Source organism: Callospermophilus lateralis, chromosome 9 (genome assembly GCF_048772815.1).
Source record: "Callospermophilus lateralis isolate mCalLat2 chromosome 9, mCalLat2.hap1, whole genome shotgun sequence".
Classification (NCBI taxonomy): domain Eukaryota; kingdom Metazoa; phylum Chordata; class Mammalia; order Rodentia; family Sciuridae; genus Callospermophilus; species Callospermophilus lateralis.
Window position 1 is genome coordinate 40,969,632 of NC_135313.1, and position 26,891 is coordinate 40,996,522.

Below are 26,891 nucleotides of genomic sequence, written 5' to 3' on the forward strand. Positions count from 1 at the left end.
ACAATCAGGGTAACAGAGGGTCTTATAAGAAAATTAAAGACACACATGACACAAAGAGAAGGCCACATGTAGATGAGTTAGATATTGGAAAGGTGCAGCTACACCCCAGGATTGCTGTAGCCACTAGAAGCTAAAAGAAGGTGAGGGCATGTTTTGAGCATTACACGGGAGAATGGCCCATCAGAACATTGATTTCAGACATCTTTCTCCAAAATTATGGGTGAATAAATGTCTGTCATTTTAAATCTGTGATAATTTGTACTGCAACCCTAGGAAAATGAAACAATAGATATAATATTGAAACTGAAGTTTTGAGATGAAACTTTATTCCCTGCTTCTGCTGACCAGTGAGTTCTGAGTAAGACAGCAAGCCTTTACAGCTCAGAATTATTTAATTCTTAATGGTGGTCTATGTCCTCTCAGCATTTCAGCAAATCCCAGCAGCCCACTATCAATTTCTTCTTCTTATCATCTTGTAAATTTGAAGAATGAAATCTACAGGCAAGGATGTGTGAGTATAAAAGTAGGATTTATTGACAAATAGAAACAGGAACAGAACTCTTCCAGTGCAGAGGGGACCCAATAGCAGGTTTTCTCCATTTAGTATTCAGATTACATTTTTTGATGTGTTTTTAAATATCAAAAGGAAACTAGCAGGGTTAGAGATTTATGGAATGGGATCTTCCTTATGGGTGGGATAGAGATAGCATAGACTTTGCATCCTAAAAGGCACTCAAAGTTTCAAAAATTCTCAGTAACCTTAATTAGGAGTCCTATTGAAACAATTGGGGTTCAGAGGGACATTTGAAGCCTGGGTCTACATGGTTTTTGCAGCACACATGGGAGAGAGGGTGGATAGCAAAACATTGCTTGGCTCATACTCTGGGGATTAATGTGTCAGTTTTCCCCCAAAGACCCCATATGAGACTGAGACTGTGTCTTAGGATCCAAGATACATTGGATAGATTGGGTGAGAGTGCCCTCCATCATCAGGCCAAATAAATCTGAATGTGAAAGAAGCAGTCACTTGAACCGATCGATCAATCTTGTATTTCATGAAGAGAAGCTGAAGCTGAAGCAAAGCTTTATCAACACTCTTCCATCGAGAAGGAAGGGGATTGAGCAAACCTACTCAGTAAGTCTGCCACCTCTGCTTTTAGACCAGTGCAAGTGCTATCCAGGTGCTGAGTGTTTTTGATAGAGAGCAAGACATTTTTCCAAAAGGAGTATAGAACTCCCCTCAGAAGTGATGATTTCATTGTTCAATTTCACTTACCCTTCTGAAGAGCCCCTCCATGGTCTCTTAAAGTTGAAACTGAAGTTTTATGGTGAAACTTCATTCTTCTTTTCTGCTGGCAGGTATCACTAGAGTTTTTCTGCTTCTGTTGGTGGGTGGGGTCTAAGTAAGTTTTCAGACCTCTGCAGACTAGGAGTGTTTCAACTCTAATGGTGAGCTCTGCCCTCCAATGTTGCAGCGGAACCCAGCAGCTCACAGTGGATTTCATCTTTCTTCCAGGTTCTTGTCTTTTGAGTTCAAAGAATGAAATTCATAGAATGAGTAAGAGTAGGATTTATGAAAGAATAGAAGTGGGAACAGAATTCCTGCAAAATGAGAAGAGACCTAATAGCCTTCTGAGTGTGCTAGTCTAGGGGCTTATAGAGCACTGAAGTCACTGCTATTGGTCCAAACTTATGTGAAATTTGGGTTTGAAAAAAGGATCAATGCTATTGGTTCAAACTTATGATAGTTACAGAGTTTGAAAAAGTCCTACTAAGGTTATTGGTCAATTCTTGAGTCCCATACATCCCTTAAGGTCTGCCAGACTTCCATTTTCTCACCTGAAGGTCAGGAAGCAGAAGGTTGATATGGTCAGATGGTCTATTTTCACAGGTTCTGAGTCACGTGAAGAGGGCCCCTTCAGCAGGCAACCATACTGTGCGCAAACCTGGTAGGTGCACCTTATCTTGCATTGCCTCAGGGTGCCACACTTGCATGGTGAGCTCCATGTGGCCATAGACCATACTTGCCAGAAGTTTTCCAACAACTTGGGCCACCACTCTGCCACTCCACCCCTTTGTTGATGCTTCTTGGAAGGGAATAGAAAGCTGATTCTGAGGTTTAGTGGCTAATTTAAAATATAACCTGATTTATCTTCAACTTATTAGCCATCATTCAATGAGGCAAAAAACCTGTGTATTTAAGGATGTCTTTCTGTTTACTTTTCAATGTAATCACAATTTATTAGGGCATAAATTTCCCTTTCGTTTTTTCTTAAATATATAGTCTTTCCTCCATTCCTACCATTTTTTTTTTCCAAAATGAGATTTTCTTAGAGAGTCTTATTTATTTATTTATTTTAAAGAGAGAAAGATTTTTTATATATTTATTTTTCAGTTTTCATTGGACACAATATCTTTATTTTATTTTTATGTGGTGCTGAGGATGGAACCCAGCGCCGGGCACATGCCAGGCGAGTGCGTTACTGTATTGAGCCACATCCCCAACCTGCCAGTCTTATTTAAAATTCTCCTACTAGGCTTACAATAAGTAGCTACTTAGTTTACCATGAATTTGGGTAAATTCACTGAAATATAACTTTGGCTGATACATGTTTCGTTTACTCTATATAACATCAGGTATTCCCCGCCCCCATGCACACACACAATTTCAGTTCTTTCTTCACTTCAAATATATGCTTGTATTTCTTTAGTATTTCTGTGAAAATCTATTTTCAACTTGTTTCCTTCTTTTTCCAGGATCAGAAATTATGTTTGGCTGTATTTCTTTACTATTCATAGCCCAGTGTGAAACTCTCTGTGATATAGATATTACATGGTGATTTGGCTTCTATTGTTATTCAAGTGACCACCTTCAATACTTTTGAATTTGATTGATATTCTTCCTTCTTTTCTAATTCTATTTTGACTTTTTTGGTAAGAAGGCTGATTTATAAAAAGTAAAGATAATCCATAGATATATTTTCTTTAAATTTGCCCATTAACCTTCTTTTATGAAAATAGGTATTAGAGATATATAGAGTGTTGTACAACATGGATAAAGTTCTTATTATCATCATGAAGAGTATAGCCAAGGATGGAATTAAGTACCTATCCAAAGATTATCATCAAACATGAAAGCCAATATGGTAAAATTGGTAAATATTTATCATTTGTGAAGTATCATATATGAAGAGAGAGCAAATATAGTGTGTCACTATAATCTATAGTGCATCTTTTATTTTAAGATGGCTCACCATTCTTTCTTAATTTCCCTATTTTAATTTATAATAAACTCTCATACCTAGATAGCTAAAAGTGCCTCTGAAATTTTCAAACTGAAAATGCATATTTTAGTGACCATCTCTTTTATTATGAAAATAAGTAAGAAGTTTAATTTGATGTGGAGGATGGTTCCCATTGACTACATATGTATATGAAATAGTACACAAAAAACTTTGATGCAGTTATCCTAGTATGAGAAATGGTACCTTAAATTAGAATGGCAGAATGGGGTCTAGAAAGGATAGAATCACGATGCTAGAGTGAAGAATCCTTCTCAAGGAAACATGCCTGACTATTATTAGATGTAATTTTTGGCACTATTGTTACTCATTAATATTAGGCACAAGATGCTTAATATTGGGAGGTAATGCAGAGAAGTCTGCCATTTAAAACATGGGAACTTTTTGTAATGGTAATTCTGGTATTTGCTAGACCCCTTTGTTTTGTTTTCATGTGCAGAAGGATTCACATTTATTCGTTCAAATATGGTACCTAACGCTTGCTAAACATGCATTTCACTCTAAAGGGTCACATTTCCACAGGTAGTAAATTCACAGAACAGGGCCCATCCCTTGTTAGCAGGCAAGTGTGGGAGGTAATAGACGGCTTGAATAGTCTGCAGAGCCTGCCAGCTATCATTTGGTCATGTAGGGTTGATGGAGCCAGGCTGACAGACAGCCTTTGGCGGGCCCTTTGGGAACAAGGGCTCAGAAACATCCCATTTACCTGATTCCTACACAGGACTGTAGGTGGAGGTGGTTCCAGGGTAGGTTTCCTGGGGGTAGGCTCATGATGCAGGTGCCATCAGAGACCCTGAAGATGGTATTTGTAGGAGGTGATGCTTCCTATGCCTTGGAACCTAAGAAGGAGATGGAGGCTGCTTCAAGGGGTGGCTTGCTCCTAGGTGGGCAGGTGGGAAGGACACCCCAGACACAGCCCAGAGATTGCAATGCAGGTACAAGCCCCTATCACAGGCCTGGGTTGGCAACACAGACAAAAACACCAATACTCCAAGAAAGGTGGGTTTCTTTCCTGGATAGAAATATGTAAACAGCGACAATATTCTTTTCCCATAGGATTCCACTGAGAGGAATAGACCAGTATGTCACAAGAGGTCTTTTTTTTCCCATGGAAATCTGGTCAACAATATTATCACCTATTACAAGACATTTCAGCAAAGAAAATAACAATCATCAAAGGACAAAGAAGAGCCTTTGGCCAGCAAGGCCTGGCTCAAGAATTTGGAGGACAAGTGTCCACTAGAATCATGACATTTTTCTTAGGGTTGGAACAGGCTCTGGCTTTCCTCCTAGCTCCCTCTCAAGCCTACAGCTGACTTCTGAGCAAGCTGTGGCCCATTTAGGGCTGCAGGCCCGGAAGAGGGAGGCCTCAACAAAGGGGCCAGGCTTATTTGTTGGTAGAAGCAGGGCTATTGTGGCTCATGTCGCAGGACAGTTAGAAATCTTCAGGTCTCCAGGTAGGTCAGGCCTGGCCAAAAAGTAAGCCACAGCTTGCTCACACTTAGCAGCCTCTCGGAGAACTCCTGCCTCTAAGAAAATAGTCTAGGCCTGGATCCCAAGCCCAGAAAAGAAGATGTTGCTTCTGACGGCCAAGACAGGGGTTTCTGGGGACTTTCTTATTAAATACAAGTCCCTGAACTGTGGCCCTAGAAACTTTTGCCTCAAGGCTCACCAGTTTCCAGCACCTGGTGGGATGATGGCTGTTTCTTAGCCTGAGACATACCTAAAACATCATATCATGGACAATGGACATAGATGTTTCTAGAGGAATAAAAGGGAGGATAATCAACTGTAGAGGAAGAAGGGAGTGTAGGGATACCCTCGTGGATCCACAATGGGTAGTAAGAGTAGTGTGTGTGTGTGTGTGTTTAAAAATTCAGGGGTTTAGATTTATTTATTTATTTATTTATTTTAAAAATCAATAAAGAAAAATTACAAGTTAAAAAAAAGAGATGGTCTGAAAGACTGGATTTCTTAAAACAATTGAAAAATTTAAAAAGCAACAAGGATAAAAACATAGACCAGAGGCCAAAAGCTAAAGACTTAGAATCACTCACTGCTCAATTTCTTGCTGGGAGATCAGGGTCCCTTAATTCTGGCCAACAGGGGTAATGGCTTAGATGTTACCCATGCCAGGTTGTCTCCATCTCTCCCATTTCCCAAGAAATCAAGAAAAAACAAATATGGAGAATGGTAGCAGAGCAAGGCAGCCAACCCAGGCTTTTAAAGATCTGGTGATACTGATCATGGCAGACGCTTCCCTGAGAAGTGGGGGAAGGTCAGGAGCTGGCTCATGTAACACCAAAACGATACTCTGCAAAATTAAGCAAATTGACTGTTAGATCAGCTTGTACACCGGGTCAGAACTGACTTTTACTGAATGTATTTTACTCCGGTGATAAGAATTTTCCTTTCCTTTAGAGGTCTCCAAGTGTATAAATTTTTAGAGGACTGTCAAACATTGTTTGACATGTAGTGGGCATGTGACACAATGATGGTTAATTGTTTCTTAAAAAAATTCTACTCACAGAGTTTTATTAAGATATAGACACATTCTAGAAACGTAGAAAGTTCTCTTAAGGTTTTAAAACCAGATTCAAAGAATTTTTTCTCCTTAATGATTTATGTTTTATATACTTGGTTCAATGTTCTTCATTCTTTCAATGTTTAGGGCAAATCCCTCAAGAAATGAGAAGAAAGAGGGAGAAAAAAATTCAGAGTAAAGGAGAGAATGTGATGAAGCAAGACACGGTGCTGCTGATTTTTATGGATGAGGTGTGTAAGCCAATGAGTGCAATGACCCACCCTCGATACCAGAAAGGGAAGGAACAGATTGGACCCTAGAACTTCCAAAGGAGCTCATAGTCCAGTGAGACAGGTTTCAGAATTCTAGCCTCTAGAACAGTAAAAGCATAATTTTGTGTTTTAAGTTGCCACATTTTGTTATAGAAGCCTTAAGAAGCTTATACTATATGAATGTGTGTATGTGTGTATATATATATATGGCTTTAAAATTTTTTATTGTATATAATTATATTATTTACATTCAAGCACAAGGTTATGCTACATTTCAAACTAGAATGCTTCTCACTATTTTTTGTACTTTTGAAAATTTTTTAATGATTCTGGTATTTTATATTACTTAAAGTTTGCTCTGTATCTTTAGAGTTTTATTGAAAGGATTTTAAATTTGCAATTTGTGTACCAGTGGGAACCCTGAATATGATATGATGAATAATACAATCATGAGCCTCTACAGGGTTTGATTCTGAAATTTCCTTTATTGTTCTGAATATCAATCTCTTTTGAAAGTTCAACTTTTAAAACCAACTGGTCAGCATTTCCGAGTAGAATTTTGGAGAGTGATCACTTGCATTAAATTATACACACATTTTTGAGAGAAGGAAATAAAATGATTCCTTATGAGTTTGTATGTATAAAATCTGAAGTTCAATTTCATAGAGCAGAAACAGATGAAGAGGTCAGGTAGTTATAAGCTAATGAGAAATAAATTGCTATAATCAGTGACCTAACATTGCCTGAAGGATTTCTTTCTACAGTAATGGATTCAGCTGGCAAAGGGTCTTAATGTTGCTATTTGAAACTCTTGTTTGGCATTTGTAATGTTATTCTAAAGCTTGATTACATCATGGACAAGTTAATCCATTACAAAGCATTTGCCTGAAGTGATTTGATTTTAATGTTTCATAAGTAGCCAGTGTATGGGACTAGAAGGATAATTGGCTTACTCCCTACCAATGGGATAACTCTTCACTCTTTTGTTAATCAGTTTTAGTTATAGAATTTTAAGAAATATCCTATCATTTTGTATTTGTTTTTGTTTTAAGAAAAAATGTCTTCAGCTTACTTGTATACTAACTCAAACTCTCACTTGAAAATTATTTGTTAATGATTTATTTCTCACTGTAAACTATGTTACCTAATATCCATATGATATTTCCTAAATGCTAATTTATTTAATTACTCATCTTAAAGTTTCCTTTAAGACTATGTATGATAAAAACTAATAATTCCCTGCATAGGTCAAAATTAAAACACAAATAAAATCTTAAATTATGAGGTGGCTACAACAGCCACTGGGAATGGCAATTTTATTGTAATAGTAACTAGTCCAGTAAATATCATATATTTCATTGTTCCATCTATTGAGCCTGTGGTGGGAATATCATTCCAGGTCCTGTTGGATGAGCCATGTGACCAAATCTGTTCAATGAACAGGAAATTTCCTGGTGTGACACATTCTTATATTCTCTTGCCCTCCCAGTGTTTCAGTAGGTGCTGTGTCACTCTGGGTATGGTAAAGAGAAGGAGAGCAAAGCCTTACAAAACCTAAGGTTGAAATGTAGACAAGTTGCATTTCCTGTTGCAGTTTAAATATCTTCTTGTATAGCTCATTGTGAATCTGATGTCAAAATATAATGCACTGCACGAAAAGAAATTCACCAGGAAACAGAAAATCACATGGTCATGTATGAGAGACCTAAAATATGTCCTCTTTCTTCAGAAACTGGGAACAGCACTGCTTGAATTTAATAAATTCCTCTACTGACATTATTGTAAAGGCCTCTAGGAAAAGCCTCTTAAAAAGTCCGAAAAGAAAAATTTCAAGGTCATTTTTGAAAAATAAAAGGAAAGAATAGCATGGTAATTCGGAAGAAAATCTAATTAGTACATATACAGGTACTTCAATGGCTCTGTTATCTTTGGGAAAGTCAGCTTAATTCTCATTTCAGAAAATGATAAAAAAAATCTAGATTAAAAAAATTGTATTATGCAGAAAGTTAGGCATTTCTTATAAGGTCAATAATATTTAACATGCTATTATGATGTATTTTAACATATATAAGCAGAAACTTGACAATGTCTTATTTGTTACATTTTTAAATATTCTAATAGGAAATCTTTGGATTGGTTATGAGAAATAAATGTTAAATAAGAATATTCTGACAAATGTGTTAATTTTGACATATAAGTAAGATTTGTTTCTCACTATTCAAATTTTCTTTGTGTCAAAAAGATTTTAAAAATGCATTTCTTTCAACTAATAATAATTTCCTCTGTGAGTTTTTATTTACTTATAAAAAATAAGAATATAATTTTAGTTAAAATTATTTCTTGTCTTTTCAGCTGGAATATAACAACAACAACAACAACAACAAAAACTATTTCTAATTGAAAAGAGAATAACTAGTCACAGAGAAACAATCTGTTTTGGGTCATGTGAAAACTTCTTGATAACTAAAGAATATGAGTCCTTATCCAGAAACTTCTGTGGGGTCCCCACCTTAGTAGAATAGAAAGCAATCCAATATTGAGTATCACCTCACATTTTATTATTCTCCCTCCACCTCCAGAAAGAACATGTGAGGTTTGTTCTATAAACTGAGGAATGAAACATTAAAGGAAAGGCAGCCTCCTGTTTGGGAGAGGAAGAGAAAATTAAGTCCAAACCCAAGATTTGAAACCTAGTAACAACCTTCCATGGAGAACCCCAGTGTTGGGCAAAGCTCCACTACCTCATCACCAGGCCAATACCTGCGGACAGAGCTTTTGGGATTGCATTAAGCCAGGTGGCAAAGAGACTACCTCCACCGCCCCGCTCAACTTCAGACTATACAGCTGGAGGCAGTGCTGCACCCTTGGGTGATTTTAGGACATAACTATCTCAGGACATCACTATCATAAGCTCTCTCACCATAATAAGACCAAGCACCCAGTAGAACCTGTAGGCCACACATACAGGCCAGAGCTTGCTTACAAATGGAGACTTCAGACTGGCTCTGCCATTGGACAGAGACCTGTGCATGTGCAGGATACATTCAAGTTTTAGAACTAATCAGTTTCAGCCTTGAAGGTCTATAGAACATCTTCCCTACTTTTGAAACTGTGCAGGCCCCTGTAGCTGTGAGACTCACATACTAATATCAGCCATTCTGCAAACCTCAGGCAGTACAACTGTTGTCAAGTCAGTGCTCATAGGTCTCTTAGAACTCTTTTATCACCATGCAGAGATCTGTGCTCCAGTGAGACAGCCAGATTCAGGCTTCAGCCTGTATCACTTCTAACTGTAGCATGGACCCCAGTGTATCCCTGAGACTGTGCAGGTTCTTAACAGGAAACCACAACCTCAGCTGGTTTTCAAAATAAGCTATTAGGTCCATGAATGGCCTAGCTTAGCATAAACCTTGGTAGGCAAAGGTCTGTTTTCTCTAACTCTACCTGAACCTGGGCAGCATAGAGTGATATGATAGCCTATCTTCTTGTGGTAGGACAGCTTAGTAAGCAAAAGACTATTCACTGGAAGTTAGTGTGTGGTTAGTAAAGCTTATCTCTATGTATATGCTTACAGATGTTATCAGTCCTGCAGGCAAGGTGAGCCTCTAAAGCATCTCTAATTCCAGGAAAGACCTGTGACCCCATTCTCTCAGACATTTATTCCAACTATCATCACCTATGTTCATCTCAGTAAGAGCCCATAAGAAAAGTGGACTTCTTCTGCCCGAGGGTTGTGCTGATCTCAGTAGACTGTTGGCTCAGGTTGTGACTCAGCTTGTCAGTTTTGGTGGTCACAGATGTGACATAGGAGCTTGAGGTTTATCCATACATGGTACATCTTCCTAGGGCTGAAAAGAATTCTGATGTGTGTGTGACCAACTGTGGAGAAAGTTAGTAGGTTTGCCTGGCCCCAGGGAGAGTCCTGTGGAAGTAGACTACCTTATCAAGTTACTCTCTTATTTCTTTACGAGTAACAAATCAACAGAATATTTGGGACAAACTTGAATCTGGATTCTCCTTGACTATTAAAACAGCAACAACCCAAGGAGAGAAGACTCCTAGGAAATCTGGACCTGGGCAGCATCTGGTACTGCGACAGTGGAAGTTTCTGTAAAAATAGCAGCCTGTTCAGATCTTCTAGAAAGACAAATACAGTGAGATTAAATAGACGATAATGAATACCTAATTCTTCATTGCACAGATGGTATTGCACAACAAGAATCAAAAAGTGCTTTCAGGAAACTATGACCTCACCTGGTTCTCAAAATAAGGTGCCAGAAACTGACCAGGCAGTAATCAGTACAAGAGAACTTTCAGACAGAGGATTTAAAACAGCTGTTTTAAAGAAACTATCTTAAGGAAAATGCATAGAAGATTTTCACTACTCTAACAAAGGATGGTTTTAAATGGTTTTATTATTTCATTGTACTATCATTTATAATAGTGGGATTAATTCTGACATAATCATAAACACATGAGATATAATTTGCTCCATTTCAGTTCCCAGTACTTCTTTTTCTCCTCTCTACCTCTCCCCATTACCCTTATTTAACTCTACTTGTCTCCCTGTATTAATTTACTGTTTTCTTAAACTGGTGTTTTAAAGATGTATGTAAAGGTGAAATTTTCTGTGATATACTCAAATATCTACATAGCATAATTTTCAATTTTTAACAAAGATTTAAGGATATGGAACCAATTTTAAAAATCGGGGCTGATAAATATATATAGTGAAATGAAAAATGTGAGAGAAGGCAATAGACTTCTAAGAATAAACTTTCAGACTGAGAAGAGGATATAAATATCCAAATAAAGGAGGGTCCAAGGCTATCAGTCAAATTAACTCAACCAAGTCTATCCCCAAAACATTATAATCAAGCTCTCACAGGCAAAAGATATAGACAGAAGATTCTCAAAGCTACAACAGAAAATAAACAAATAATACACAGGAATTCCTTAAATCCCATGACAACTGACTTCTCAGTAGAATCTTTAGACACCAGGAGAGAAAGGTATATGATTTGCAGAGTACTGAAAGAAAAAAAAAATTGTCAGCTGAAAATTCTGTACCCAGGAAAGAAAGCTTTAGAAATGAAAGAAGGATAAGGACTTTCTTAGACAAACAAAACCTAAGGGAACATATCTACACCAGACACATTTTACCAGAAATTATAAAGGATGTTGTTCAGACTGAAAGAGAGAGATGTGAATGAGTAAGAACAAAACAGGAAGGTATAAAACTTATAGTAAGATTAATGATACAAACAGATTCAAAATACCCTAATACTGTAAATATGGTACATAAAACATTCATAACTTTAATATGAACACAGAAAGCAATTAAAAAATCATAAGTTCATATATAGATTTATAATATAGAAAGTTAGAAAAATGATATTGGAAAAAATGGAATGCATCTGAAAGGTCTCTTAAGAGTACATTTTCTCATGTCCTTTTTGATTATCTGTTGCATCTATCCTTATCTTTGTGATTATGTTGTTTCTATAATTTCAAAATAGCTTGTTGAACTAAAAATGGTTTTGCTAAGCCTTATGGTAACCATAAAGCAAAAAAATGATAATAGACAAACCCAAAATAATGAGCAACAAATCAAAAGATGTTACTACAGTAAATGACCATCAAGGAAACTAACTATAAGAGAGAGACAAAAAACTACAACTAACCCAAAATTAGCAGAAAGAAAGAAATAATAAAGATCAGATCAGAAATAAATGAATTAAAGTGTACTACAAAAAAATAAATGAAACAAAGCAATAGTTCTTCAAAAAGATGAAACAGACAAACCTACAGCTAAGAAAAGGAGAAGAATCAAACGAATAAAGTCAGAGTTACAAAGGGAGCCATTACAACTGATGCTACAGAAATATAAAAGATCATTATAGATTGTTATGAAAAAATATATGCCACCAAATCAAATAAGTTTGAAGAAATGGGCAAATTCCTAGAATTGCACCATATGAAGACTGAATCATAAAGAAATAGAAAAGCCTGAAGAGACCAATTAAAATTCATGAAATCAAATCAACAATAAAAAGTTTTTCATCAAGAAAAAGCTCAGGAGCAGACGGCTGCACTGCTGAATTCCACAAAATAAGACATAACTAACACAAACTCTCCATAAGCTTTTCAAGGAAAGAAAGTAAAAACAGGAAGTTCTCCCAAACACATTAATGAGGCTGATACTAAAGCACATAAGGATATCAATATCCTTTCTGAACATAGTTGCAAAAATTTTCAACAAACACTAGCAAGCCAAATCTAACACATTATTCACCACGATAAAGTGGGATTCATACCACTAATGTAAGGAGGATTAAATGTAGGAAAATAAACATGACATACCATATCAACAGAATGGAGGACAAAAACAAAGTGGTCATCTCAATTAATGCAAAAAAGGCATTCAATAAATTTCCACATCACTTCATGATAAATATGATAAACAAATTTGACGTAACAAAGTATGTACCTCAACTTTAAAAGACTATTTTATTATATTGTAACCCCAACAGCTAACATACTGAAGTGGAGAAAGCTGAAACCTTCTCCCTAAAATTTTGAACCAGACAAGGATGCCCACTTTCATTGAATTCAGTGCTAGAAGGCTTTGCCAGAGCAATTAGTCAAAAATAAATAAATAAACAAACAAATACCTACATACCTTCAATGAGACTGGAAAAGAACTCAAAAAGTCAAATCATCACTGTTAACAGTTGTCATAATCTTATGAATAGAAAAATCCTAAAACTTCACCAAAGAAAAAAAACAATAAATGAATTCATCAACAATAGAAAATTATCTGAAATAGAAATCAAGAAAGCAATTCCATTTAGAAGTACTACAAAAATATCTAGGAATAAATGGGAAAGCTGAAATTATAAAACATTACAATGAAAGTTATAAACCATTGATGAAAAACTGAAGCCTACGTTTAAAAAGTATGGATAAGAATCAGTATTATTAAATGGGCATATTACTCTCAACAATTTACAGTGTCTATATCATCCCTATTAAAATACTAATAGTATTCTTCACAGAACTAGAAAAGCTATTCTAAAATTTATATATAAACACACACACACATTTAGCCAAAGCCATTTTGAGCAAAAAGAACAAAGCAGGAAAAAAATATGCAACCTAGCTTCAAAATACACTACAAAGCTGTCATAATCAAACAGCATAGTGTTAGCATAAAAAAAAAAAACCACCCTGAGACCAAGGTGGATTATAATAGAGAGCCTAGAACTCATTCCAAGCATCCACAAGCAACTGACTTTTGACAAAGATCCAAAGAACATGCAATGGAGAAGGGACAATCTTTTCAAGAAACAGGGCTGAGAAAATTTGGTATCCTTGTTTTCATGAACGAAACTAAGCCCATATTTCTCACTAGTTATAAAAAGTCAAATTAAAATCACCATGAGATATAACCTCATCCCAGTAAGAATGACTATGATTAAAAATACTAAAGATAGCAAATGTTAAGGTACGTAAACAAGTCAGGATGGCACCTGTTATTTTGCCAGAGAAATGTTAGAGTCTGTAAACAAGTCTGCATGGTGCCTGGCAAAATGCCAGAGGGAATAATTTGTAAAGTAACAAAAGCAAGCCATTAAGTGTGGAGATTCCTTATTGGTTGACTGCTGTATCTATTTTATGCTAATTAGATAAGCTGTGTAAAATGTATAAATACCACTCCTGTCCTACAATAAACGGCTTCCACTCCTGCTGTATCAACGTACACAAGTTGTTCGTCACCCCCCCCGGATATTTTGCCCAGACAGCCAGGCTGCAGCAAGCAAAGGCTGGTGATGATATGAGAAAAAAATAATCCATATTCACTGATTTGGATAATGTACATTAATATAACCATTATGGAAAACAGTATAGAGGAGCTTAAAATAAAAATTAAAAAAAAATGAACCCCCATAAGATTCAGCAATCCAATATCTGATGTATATCGAGAGGAAATGTAATAAGTATGTCAAAGAGACATCTGCACTTTTGCGTTCATTGCTACATTATCCTCAGTAGCTAAGAAATATTTTACCAACTGATGAGTGGACATAGAATATGTGAACATATAAGAAGCAAAATACTATTCGGTCATAAAAAATAAAATTCTGCCATTTGCTACAACATGGATGAAATGTGATCATTATGTTAAGTGAAATAAGTCAGTTACACAAAGATAATGCATAATCTCACTCATATGTGGAGTCTAAAAAAGGTTGATCTCATAGAAGTTGGGAAGAATGGTGGCTTCCGAAAACTGAAGGCATTAAGGTGTTGGGAAAGTTAGATCACTGGGTTACAGTGAGGAGCCATTGGGTGTTTTGCATAAGATGGTTATACAGTATGGTGATATATACTGTATTATTTCTAATTATCTACTATACATTTCAAAAAGATAAAAGAAAGGATTTTTAATGTATCCCCACAAACACTGATGGATGTTTGAAAAGGTAAATAATGTTTTATCTGATTTAAACAGCATACATGCATTGAACATTACATGGTAACCCATCAATATATAAAACTTTAGTTTGTATGTCTGTTAAAATTTTTTAAAAATAAATATGTCAATATATAGTTTTATAAATTTTTATGCATCATCCATTTCAATATTTTCACATCATTTTTCCTTTTGTCCACACTTTCCTTATTAAAAGTTGACCTCTGTAATAGAATTTCTTCCAGCTATTGCAGGTCAGTTACCTACTCCTGGCTTAAGTTCTAGTTCTTCTACTGATGATTATAGATCACCAGATTGTTTTGTGTTTTTTTTTTTTTTTTGAGTAGAATTTTATTACCTTTCTTATAGTCCAGTTGTTTGTGTTACTCATTTACTTCACCAAATTCAAGGTTGAAACTCATAAAATTATAGCATTATATTTAAATTCATTTTTGGTGTTCAGAGCTAGATAAGCAACAAATAGATTATGAATAATTAAGTAATGCCTTCAAAAATAAGTTAATTTTAAGTAATATGTTTACAGATTAAAACTAAAGAGGTAATTTTCAAAAATTTGTGTTTAAGAAATGTAACTGTTGCTTCTGCTTAAAATATAAAATTTATGTTTTTGACATTCAGGCAGATCAAAATATTTAATATTAACTTCTGGGAACTCTTTAGATTAAACACTCTAATTACTTTAATATCCACTCTTACTAGGTTTTATTTATTTTTCAAATTAGGATTATATTTAAAAATTGTATTTTATGCACAGTGTGTTTAAAGCTATTGGTTATGGATTGAGTCCAGGGCAACCTAAAATAAGAAATATATTACCAGCAGCTTAGATTACGATCAAAGGAAAGACAAAGTATATTTACATCAAATCTTTTGTGCCAAGGTAAGTCAAAGAAATCAAAAGAAATTGAATGTTCAGTTTAATCTCCAAAGGCAATTATTTCAAGAAAAAGGTTATCAGGTAAATTGAGTGTCAGGAAAGCTGACTTGAAAGTACAATTCTAATAAAGCAACTGCTTCTTAGCAACTTATTTTAAGTTAACAAAGAGTAATTGTAAAGCCAAAGTTAAACATCATTGGGTATATATCAGTAGGTGATTTTACCATATTTATTCATGAGGCATTTAAAGTTTGTGTATTGGGTATACATGTGTGTACAGGAATTCAAGCATGCAGTTTATGCATATACATACATAAACACATAATAGACAGGCACCTGTAAGAAGAGTGTGAAATGGAGTTGCCAATACTTAAGTGGTTCATGAATTTATACATTTATGTCAAATTCTGTCATTTAACAGTTCTTCATAACCCAAAGGACATGTATTTAACCATACTGTATGAAATGCAAAGGAAGTTCTGAAAGCCTTAGTTCAAAGAGGAAAGAAAAGATAGACAACTTTTTTACTCAGTCTCTAAGGAGGAAGACAGAATAATATAAACAGCTAAAATAAAATATATCTACATCACAAATTGTGCTATATTTATACTTTTCAGGAGAACCCAGAGACAACCTTAAGTCAGGGCAGTGAATGAATGGATACTCAGTGAGTTAACATATCTGACATAACACTGTTTAGTACCCATGCCAGATTTCAATGATGTGGGGTTAAAAGATTCTACCAGAAAAAAGATTTGGGGCTCTTTGATGGGTTCAGGGCACAACTCCTTAAATGCTTGTTTGAATTATTTATTGATTGTCAATTCAGAAAAGGCAAATTTATACTTATAATAGTGAAAACACAAAATCAGAGATGGCTAATGAAAACTGGAGAATCAACTTAGAAGTCTACTTTTGGAAAAAAAGAAGTCATGATTTAATTCTCTTTCTATATTTTGGTGTAATTTGGAGTATCACACATCAAATTCACTTAAAAAAAGAATAAAATATATAGTCCTCTGACATAAATAGGAAAAATACACTGATTTATCAATTGAGGGATATTTAATACCTATACACAGATACATCTCTGAAAAACAGGGCATTTTATATATGAAACAAAATAGGAATAATAAAAAGAATGATAATGATAAACATGAAGATTTTTGACAAGTCACATTAATAGACTGTCATATGCAAACCAATGTGAAACAATAGGAAAACCTGGTTAAAACTTGAAGGTTTCCCATGTAATAAATTTCCCTAGCTGTGTCTCCAGTTTTTCCACTATGAAAGTTATGGAAGTGATATTTCGTGTCTAATTATCATTAAGAATGGTATCCCTTTGAAAAGCAGGGTGGTTTTGTGCAGAAACTTTCCTCCAAGACAAGACAATCCCCAAGGGAGACCCTAGCTCCAGGTACAAGCCTGACCCATCTCATTTAATGTCAGACAAAATAGTATACAGGAAAACATTTGTGTACTTAATACTGAAGAAAATAAAAGCCAACACAAAAGAAGACTAAAATGATTTCAATGCAATACAATATGTTGTAGTAACAAAACAGAATCAAGTGTGATAAAATTATGGACACACACAAAAATATCAAATTTGACACTACAATGAGAAAGTTAACAAAACTCTATCAAACGAAGAAATTTGGCAGACAAGAGGTGTATTCACAGTAGGAAACTTAATAACAATTAAAATTTTAATCTAATATATTAATTCAAATGCTATTTATTTAGTACCTATAGTATATAATAGAGAAAGAGAACAAGATACAGTCCCCAGCTTTATTATGTGCAAGAGCATAATGGGTAAGGTCACAGATAGGGATATCTTGGGTTCATATGTTACTGCCTAATATGAGGTAAGTTACTCATCTTAAGGTAGAGTGTTCCACCTACATAACTGGATTCAGTAGGTTACTGTGAAGGTCCAATAAGAGTATATCAAAAAGTGCTTAGAATAATGTTTTTCCATGATAAAAAAGTAATAAAATTCTGTATTTTCAGTAGTTTTATATATATACATTCACTTTGTTCTTTTAATTCTCTATATGCAGAGACAAATTAAGACAGGATATAAACTTTTGTTAACAAAAAAAAATATGAAAAGAAATGGGAAATAACTTTTTGTGACACTATTCTAGTCCCAGTGTAGGCATGTGCTCAATGAACCATCTTAAAACCTGGAAAGCATAATGATAAGTTAACACCCAAAAGATACAGAAGCCTTCCAAATGTTGGAAAATTAAACAAAATAACTCACTTCTAAATAACTTATGTGCCGTAAAGTAGATACACAAATTCAGAACATGCCAAGCAGGATGGAATGAATGAAAGATATATGCACATTCAGGAGGAAAGGGGTGTCAGTCAGTGGTAAAAGACTACTAGCAGAAAGGCTGCCATGATGATGATGAGGAAGATTATGCAGATACAGATGTCAAAAATTATTTGAAAGGAAATATTCAGTATATGTTTGGAATAGCAATGCTTAATGTGAATTTACACATTTAATTCTCAAAAGATAATGAATAATTTGGATACCATTATTATCTCTATGCGACTAATCAAGGCACAGATTATCAAACAGACTCAGAGGCACAGGGAGGTTATGTAAATGCTTAGTGTCAACAAACTGTGACCAATGGCAGAGTTATGTCAACTCAGAAACTTGACTCTAAAGACCTCACCTTCACTTTTAGTCACTGCAATTTACAGGGAAATCCAGAGGATTAGATATTTTTAAGGTCTTGACAATGAAGAACCAGTCAAATTTGTGTCCATCACTAATGGTGTGCACAGTGATACAGTTAATTTATGTTTACTTTTTTAATTAATTGATTTATTTAATTTAATTAGATACATATGACAGCAGAATGCATTTTGATTCACTTTACACAATTGCAGCACAATTTTTTATTTCTCTGGCTGTACACGATATAGCATCACACAATATGTGCAGTCATACATGTACCTAGGATAACAATGTTCATCTCATTCCACCATCTTTCCTACACCCAAGCCCCCTCACCACCCCTGGCTTATGTTTAATTTCTTACAGTTAAACTTACAACATGAAGCATCAATACTACTACTTGATATTTGAAAACTTGACATGAAAAATATGTGCCAACATAAATACTTGTACTCAAAATAATCACACCAGATTTATTAATAACAGTAAAGAAAATGCAGATATAACCGAATGCCCATCAAATTATATTTGAAATATAAAAAGTTCTAATAGTCATACCACAGAACAATACTTATCAGTGAAAAGGACAGATACTTACAGGATAGCTTAATTGAATCTAAAAAGCACTATTCTCAAAAAAGATAGAAGAAAATGTTCAAACACTACATGATTCCATTTCTCTGGGATACTAGAAATGGAAAACCTATAGTGTCAGAGAGTAGAGCAGATGTTGCCTGGCATACTGGAAACAGAAGGAGGGGATTTATCACCAAGCTGATGAAAGCAATCTCCATCATCATGGTGTTGTCTAAAACACTCCAAAGAAGATAAAAATTCAACATTTTCAGTTTTATCCTTTCTTATATTTCTACATATCTTTTTATGTAAAATCGTTCTTTTCTTTCTCTCCTGTGTGTGTGTGTGTGTGTGTGTGTGTGTGTGTGTGTGTTTGTGTGTGTACACATCTGGCCTTTCCCCTCTGTCATTGTATGATTAGAAATTAAGGAAGGGAGAAACTTTCCTTGTACATTCAGTCCCTTCTTCCCTCCTTTCCCTATGTTGGCTGCTCAGTGGAGGAACATCAGGCCAGGACGTTCACTGCATAATCCTGGAGCTAGAGTTATGGATCTCACTTACCAGGGTATAAATTACACTAATGCCTTAAAATCAGAATTACCACTAACTGATAAAGGCAATATTTAAGTATTAACCTGCTTTACTCATTTTAATTACCAAATGAATCAAAATCCTTGGTAAATAAAGTTTTAGGGAAAGTCTTGAGCATTTTCAAATTCTCTAAACATGTAAACTTGGTGTGTAAGGTTATTTTAAAATTGGATTTTAGGAAGCAAAATTTGAAGAGTATCTTGGCAGCCCAGTGTGTAAAAATGTGTGTGTGTGTGTGTGTGTGTGTGTGTGTGTGTTTGTGTGTGTGTCTATGAGTGAGTTCAGGTGTACTTTTAAAATTCAATATATAAAGAAGTAATAGAAGGCTAAGGTACCTGAGGTGAATTGTCAGGTTCCTGGGCAGAGAGAAAATAACTGTCATGGTGTAGCTTTTCTAGGCATTTAAGTGCTATCTTCAGGCAGTTACCAAGTTTACCCAATTATATCAAGTATTCATTCCATAGTTAAAAGAGAAAATTATAATAGTGGAATAAAGGAATTACAAATAAAATATTGGAATTTAATGACTGAGGTTGTAGCTCAGTGGCAGAGCACTTGTCTGGCATATTTGACTCCTTGGGTTTGGTACCCATCATGGAAAAACAAAAAATAAAAAACAAAAAAGAAGAAGATTTTAAAAAGAAAAAAAATAAAACATTAGAAATTAAAAAGGATATAGAGATGAGTGGCTCACAGAATAAGAGTGTTATTATACAGATGAAAGAATTTACTGAATTTAAAACAGTTTAAGAGGACATTAACAACACTTTAGAGAGAAAAATAAATGCTCTTTCTTTCATGTATTCTTCTGAAACTTAGCTCAAAAAAATGTCTTTAATGCTGCTTCCATGACTTCTGTACAAATCATAGAGCAATTATTACAAAATGTTGTATATAATAGGGACTTACGTCAATTTCATGTAATCTTTGTCAGATTACAGAATTCATACAGGGTATAGTTCAAATTTCAGTGAAGTAAATCAACAACAAATCTTATTGATGAATGCAAATAAAATGTAGAGACAAAGTTTTCTTTAATGTAGGTAGATGTGATTGATTCTAGTTTTTTGAATGAATATCAAGGAGTACAATAAATTTAAGATAAATTGGTGAGTATAATAATGTCAAAATCTTACAAAGCTTTAATGATAAATGAGTCAATGGTAAGTTGAAGAAAGCAAAATGTGTTAATCTGAAAAAAGGTCCATCACTGTAGGTAAGAAATCTTTTGTTGAAACATTTATTTTACCTGACAGTTAATAAAATTTGACATAAATGTGAAATATTTCACAGACCATAGGAGTAAATGTTTCAAAATGTGGAAAAATGCAAGTTATCTATTTGGTAATAGGTTCATACTCAAATATCTAAGTTTTATGTAATTAATAAGTAGAAGTACCTTTTCTAAATAAAAAAGCTATATACATTAAAATACTTTTAGAAAGTTTCAGTGTTTCATATATTTTATCTCAATATATAACTCATATATATCAGATAAAATATATATTTATATATGTAATATCTAAATGTATATATATATATATAAGTGCATATGTATGTGTGTGTATATGTGTGTATATATGTATACACACACACATACACATATTCAAATACCACCATTCAATGAAGACTATAAACTTGAGAATACAATGTATGATTTGTGACTCATACCACTGGACTTGAAGCCAGAGAGAGGACAAACATAAATTTAAAAAAAAAGAGAAGAGAAAAGAAAAACTAATGAGAATAATTAAAACATTAACTATCTGAATTGTGTTCAGGATCATCCTTATAGTTAATTTATATTCTTAATAATTTTAATTTTTAAAAATTGGGTTTAAATATCTCAACTACATGATGTTGAAACATCATATAGTTATTTCCATATTCTCCCAATAGAATTAACAAACACAACACAGGCTTTAGTTTGAATTTATTGCCAGCACTATTTAATGTTTTATCTTCCTTGTCTATAAAATACAAAAGTCTATTTTCCAGATTATGTTCTTTGAAAAGAGGAATGAGAAGAAAGAAAGAGGAAATACTGGGAACTAAAGTAGAGCAAATTATATTCCATGCTTATATCATTATGTCAAAGTGAACCCTAATATTAAGTATAACTCTAATGCACTAATATGAAAACTTCATAAACTTACCTAATTTAAATATCTGAGTAGCCAGAAGTCTAGAAAGGAACTTAAAATTGTCATTCACAACAATGCATGCACTAAGAAAACTGATATTTCATTTGCATTTTTTACATATGACAAGAATGGAAATAAAATTATACTACCTAAAACTTAAGGAGAGTCTGTCCTTCTATGTTGGTTGCTTCTTCAAAACACTTCAAGAAAACTGATCAAATTGAAGGTTTATAACTTTGCCAATTGCTGCCAACATGCCAAATTGTTTCTGGGGGATCATATTTAAATATATTTTTATGCAGATACCACATTTTTTTAACATTTTCTTTCTGTTCATCAGATGAAAAGAAAATATATTGATTAATATTTTCTGTTTCCAAAATCTACCAAATTATGCTGTCGATGTACAAATAAGTCACAACAAATCCAACTAATATGTAATTGTAATGCACTAGTTAAAATAATTATAATAATAGAAGGGAGGTCAGTAGCATAGAGCAAGAAAATCAGATAAAGGGAAAAGAAGAAAGAAAGGGAAGGTACTGGAGAATGAGACTGTTAATTATGTTATATGTATGTAGAAACATGAATAATGAATCTGATTATGATATATAATTATAATGCACCAATATAAAATAAAAATCATTCAAGTTATTTTTAAAAAGTCTGTATTAGAACTTTTGTCTGATCCTTTGCCTATTAGTAAAATTAAGCACTCTACTAGATGTTCTGAGATGTATTTTCCCTCTAAAGTTATATTCTTGATGAGATCCTTTCTCCTTAATCTTATTCTCTTCTTATTATTTGAAGGTCATATTTGGCAAGTCCCCAACTTTGTAGTAAACCAAACACATGAGACCTCTTCTCTTGAATTTATGCAACTAAATAGTAAAGTGAGTAAATATGCTGCATTAAAGCTTATAAGTACCAGTGAGGATCCATACTCTAACAATAGTAATTCTATTTCTTTTTGTCCCTATGAAACTTGCCCAGGCCTTTATTGCTCTTAAAAAGCTTCTTTACTTTTTTTTTTTTCCATGTCATGTATCAAATTAAGTTTTCTACTAGAAAGTCTCATAATTTCTGACCTCATAATTTTAATATAATTTCTCATAACATTTAAAAACATATTTATAACTACATTTATTTTCTCTTAACTAATGTTTAAGAAATTTGACATCTGGATCCCCTAATGAGTTCCCAGGGTTATTTTGTTTAGCTTTTTAAATGAACTCTACTTTTAAAGTAGTTTTAGTTCTACATTCAAACTGAGTAGAAGGGACAAAGATTTTCCATATGTCATTCCCCCTAATATTTGTATAGTTTCCCACCTCCCCATCAACATTCCCCATCAAAGTATATTAGGTAAAATTTATAAATCTACAATGACACATCATTATTACCTAAGGACTACAGTTTACATTTATGTTCATTCTTGGTTGTTTGCATTCTAAGTTTATTGACAAATATATGACATATACATGCCATTGTAGTATCTTACAGAATAGATGGTATTATCCTAAAAGTCCTCTCTGTTTTGTTCATATTTCCTTTCCTTTTTCTTAGATACTAATAACAGAGATCTTTATATTGCTTCTATAGCTTTGTTTTTTCCAAAGTGTTTCATAGTTGGAATCTTAAATATGTTGCCCTTTCCAATTGGCTTCTTTAATTTAGTAAAAACTACTTAAGTATCCTACTTATCATTTTGTGAGTTGATAGTTCTTTTTTTTTTTAGTACTGAATAATATTTCACAGTCTGAATATACCACAGTTTATTTATCTATTCACTTGCTAAAAGATCTTTGTAATTTTGTAGTTTGGGAAGTTATGAATAGAGTTACTATTAATGTCTATGTAGGTTTTATGTAGAGATAGTTTTCATTTCCTTTGGGTAAATACCAAGGAGCATGGTTACTTTGTTGAGAATAAGAGTATGTTTAGTTTTATTAAAAAAAAAACACAAAAAACTTTACTTTCTCAAAATACCTGTACCATTTTTTTTCCAGTAGTAATGAGTGAGTGTTCCTGTTGCTCTATACCCTTACATGCATTTGATTATGTCAGTGTTCTGGATATTGGCCATTGTAATAGGTGTGCAGTTGTGGCTCATTATTTTAATTTGTATTTTCCTAATGACATGTGATGTAAAACATACTTCTATATATTTATCTATGCATCTTTCTTGTTAAATTGCTTTAAAGTATTGAATTTATTCTTTGAATCATGTTCATTTTCTTTTTAAAAAAATCTTTTTAGTTGTAGTTGAACGCAATATCTTTATTTTATTTATTTATTTTTATATGGTGCTGAGGATCAAACCCAAGGCCCTGCACATGCTAGCTGAATGCTTTACCACTGAGCCACAACCCCAGCCCAATGTCCATTGTATATTTTTACATAACTTTTTTATCAGGTATAGATCTTCTTAAGTTCTTCTTCCAGCTTTTAGCTTGACTCTTATTCTCTTGAGAAGGTGTTTCACTAAGAGATTTCATTTTTACTGAAGTCCAGCTAATGACTTTTTTTCATTCATTGGTCATGTCTTTTGTGAAGTATCATTGTTAAACCTATGATCATTTAGGTTTTATCTTGTGTCATCTCCTAGAAGTTTTATAAGTTCGCATTTTATACTGAGGGTAACAAAAATTTTCATAGTTTTTGTGAAAATTGTATTTCATATCTGTATTTATCTGTACTATTTATTTCTCTCAGCTATCTATATTGTATGTGGATAATCAGTTGTTTCAATATCACTAATGATGAGATTGTCATTGCTCCAGTGTATTACCTTTTTTCGTTTTTAAAGATCAGTTGACTATATTTTTATGAATCTATCTCTGAGCTCACTAATCTGCTTCATAGATACATTTACATATCATCAATGCAAGATTTTTAATTTTACCTGCCTTCAATTTTATGTCCTATTATATCTTTAAAGAATATGTCTCTCCCTTTCTCTTCTTCCATATTTTTACTTTCTCCATATTTATTTGTGCTTTCTTTGATGTACACAAAAATGTCTCAAATTGTTACCACCTTTATAAAATAGCTCTTTTACTTAGATTACAATAAGTTCTTTCACAGTTTATCTTCCCTCATTGGCTATTTACCATTATAGTCTAGTTCCATGATATCTCAGAGTGCCACTTGTGTTTTTTAAGAGAAACTTTAATGCCTTTGATTGATATTCATTTTAGATTTTAACTTAAGTGTCTCTTTATTTTGAAATTTTTATTTTGCCTATATTTGTTTTTGGAGGGGATCTGTATTAAGCATTTGGAATCCTATACTCTTCTTTGCAAAATCAAATGCTTCTATTAGCATCCTAAATCTCAGTGTTCCTCAGAGCCTGGACATTGTCTGCAGTTTTCTCTTCCCTCTATTCCCCCCATATTTTTAGCATGTCATCCATTTCAGATGAATTTGAATGATGAGTCCAAAACACATTGTTACTGGGGAGGGAGTTTGTTTAAACCTTGGTATTGTCTTTGATGTGGACAATTTTTCTCATTATATTAATACTCGTATCTCCCTCCTCATTCATTTTTTAGACTGAAGAATAATTAGAAATGGAAGAATTTAACTTGTGTATGCAGGGGTTTTCTCATCCCTTCTCCGATTGGGAATAAGCTGCCCAGAGAGGTTCCAATCTACTCACTCTGAGTTCACTTCTATAGAAGAAGACCTGCCCAAGTCAGGCACTGCCTAAAATAGGTATTAGTATTATGGAGCTCATTTGCAACTACTGTGAATTACAGTTATTTTCGAAAATAAGATTATTACTTGTAGAGATATCTACCTGCTCTAAAAAGAGGGGTACAAGGTCTGAAAAATTTTCAAACCCTCTTCACATTTCATGTAAAAAGAGTTTTTTAAAAATTATAACATAGGAAGAAAAATGTGAAGAATCTCTTGCTAACTCAGTACATGCATTTTTGGACTTGAGCACTGGGCTGGTTTTAAGCTATTTTGTACTACATAGAGTTAGGTTTCTGGGTGGTTAATTCATCTGCTCTGCAATATCCTCAAAGTGCTGGCTCCCCATTCTACTTTCCAAGTAGCGGTGTCTTTCTATATCCCATACTTTTCTTGATTATGCAATGGTTGTGCACATAGAAAAAAAGTTATAGTATTCCTTGATCCAAAAAAGAAAAGATTATGAACCTTACCTAAAATTAATCTGTTCAATCTAATATTGCAAACTTGGGCTGTGTCAACTTTGGAAAGAATGACAACTAGTAAACTATGACCATATGTTTTGAGTTAACAGACTTCTACTTGGGCTCATGTTTAGAGGAACTATAAATGAAGTGCTGTGACTGCATTAATAGTTGTGTTCAGAGATCTGGTCTTTCATCCTCAGAAAAGCTGAGCAGAACAAAGTCAATGGAATTGTACCTGGTTTGTCATACTGAAAACAGCTTTGGTTATGTACTCTAGGGTTTCCTTAATTTTTATTATATTGCCTGCATGTGATGATTAAAAGATAAAAGTTGAGAAGCTCTGGATGTTTAGAAAAATTGAGACTCACTCCTGCTATTAAAAGGGGATTATTTTCTTGGACTAAAATGGATTTGTTTTTAAAAAAAATAGGTAATATAACAAATAAAGAGTTTTATCTGGCAGATGTAGGATTATAATGGAAATACACAAGTAAACAGAAATCTACTATATATTTTGAATGCCACCCCCCAAACTGAAGTAGGCTATATCATTTTCTATCACTCCCAAAATAAAATAAATAAATAATTTTGACTTGACACCATCCAATGTACCACCATACATAACTGCTGAAATTTCCTAAAAATTGACTGGCTTATTCTTGCCTCTATGTGTTTGCACAGTAATTTTTGTCATTGTTAGGAGTCTCTTTCACCCCTAGTTAGATATTTCCTCCTTTGTCATTAAAGACACACATTTGTTAAAGACACAAAAAGACTAAGGTTTGTCCTTCTCTGTTTTTATACAGCACTTTGTTTATCATATTACTTTGTTTACATGATTATATGATCATAAATTGCATATAACTTGTTTTAAAGTCTCTCTCAATTTTATGGATCCCTTTAGGATAAGAATAATATATTATACATGTAAATCTATACTGCCAATGAAGTTTTGACACATATACTATGCTATCATTTTTATAACAACAAATATTTTCTCATTACTGCTTTGGAAACAAAACTTTGCTAAGCACTAAGAGCATAAAAACATATAAGAAATATTCTCTGCTGTCTTTGCTGAAAGAAATGAATGAATTTATTAGAATTAGCTGATGATTGTTTCTGTTCCAAGTAGTGGCCTTCAGGAATTGTTAAGTGCATTTTTTGATGTCTTTGGAAAAACTTTTGATTCCTTTCTCACTGAGTAGATATGCTGTACTATAGTCGACCTTGCA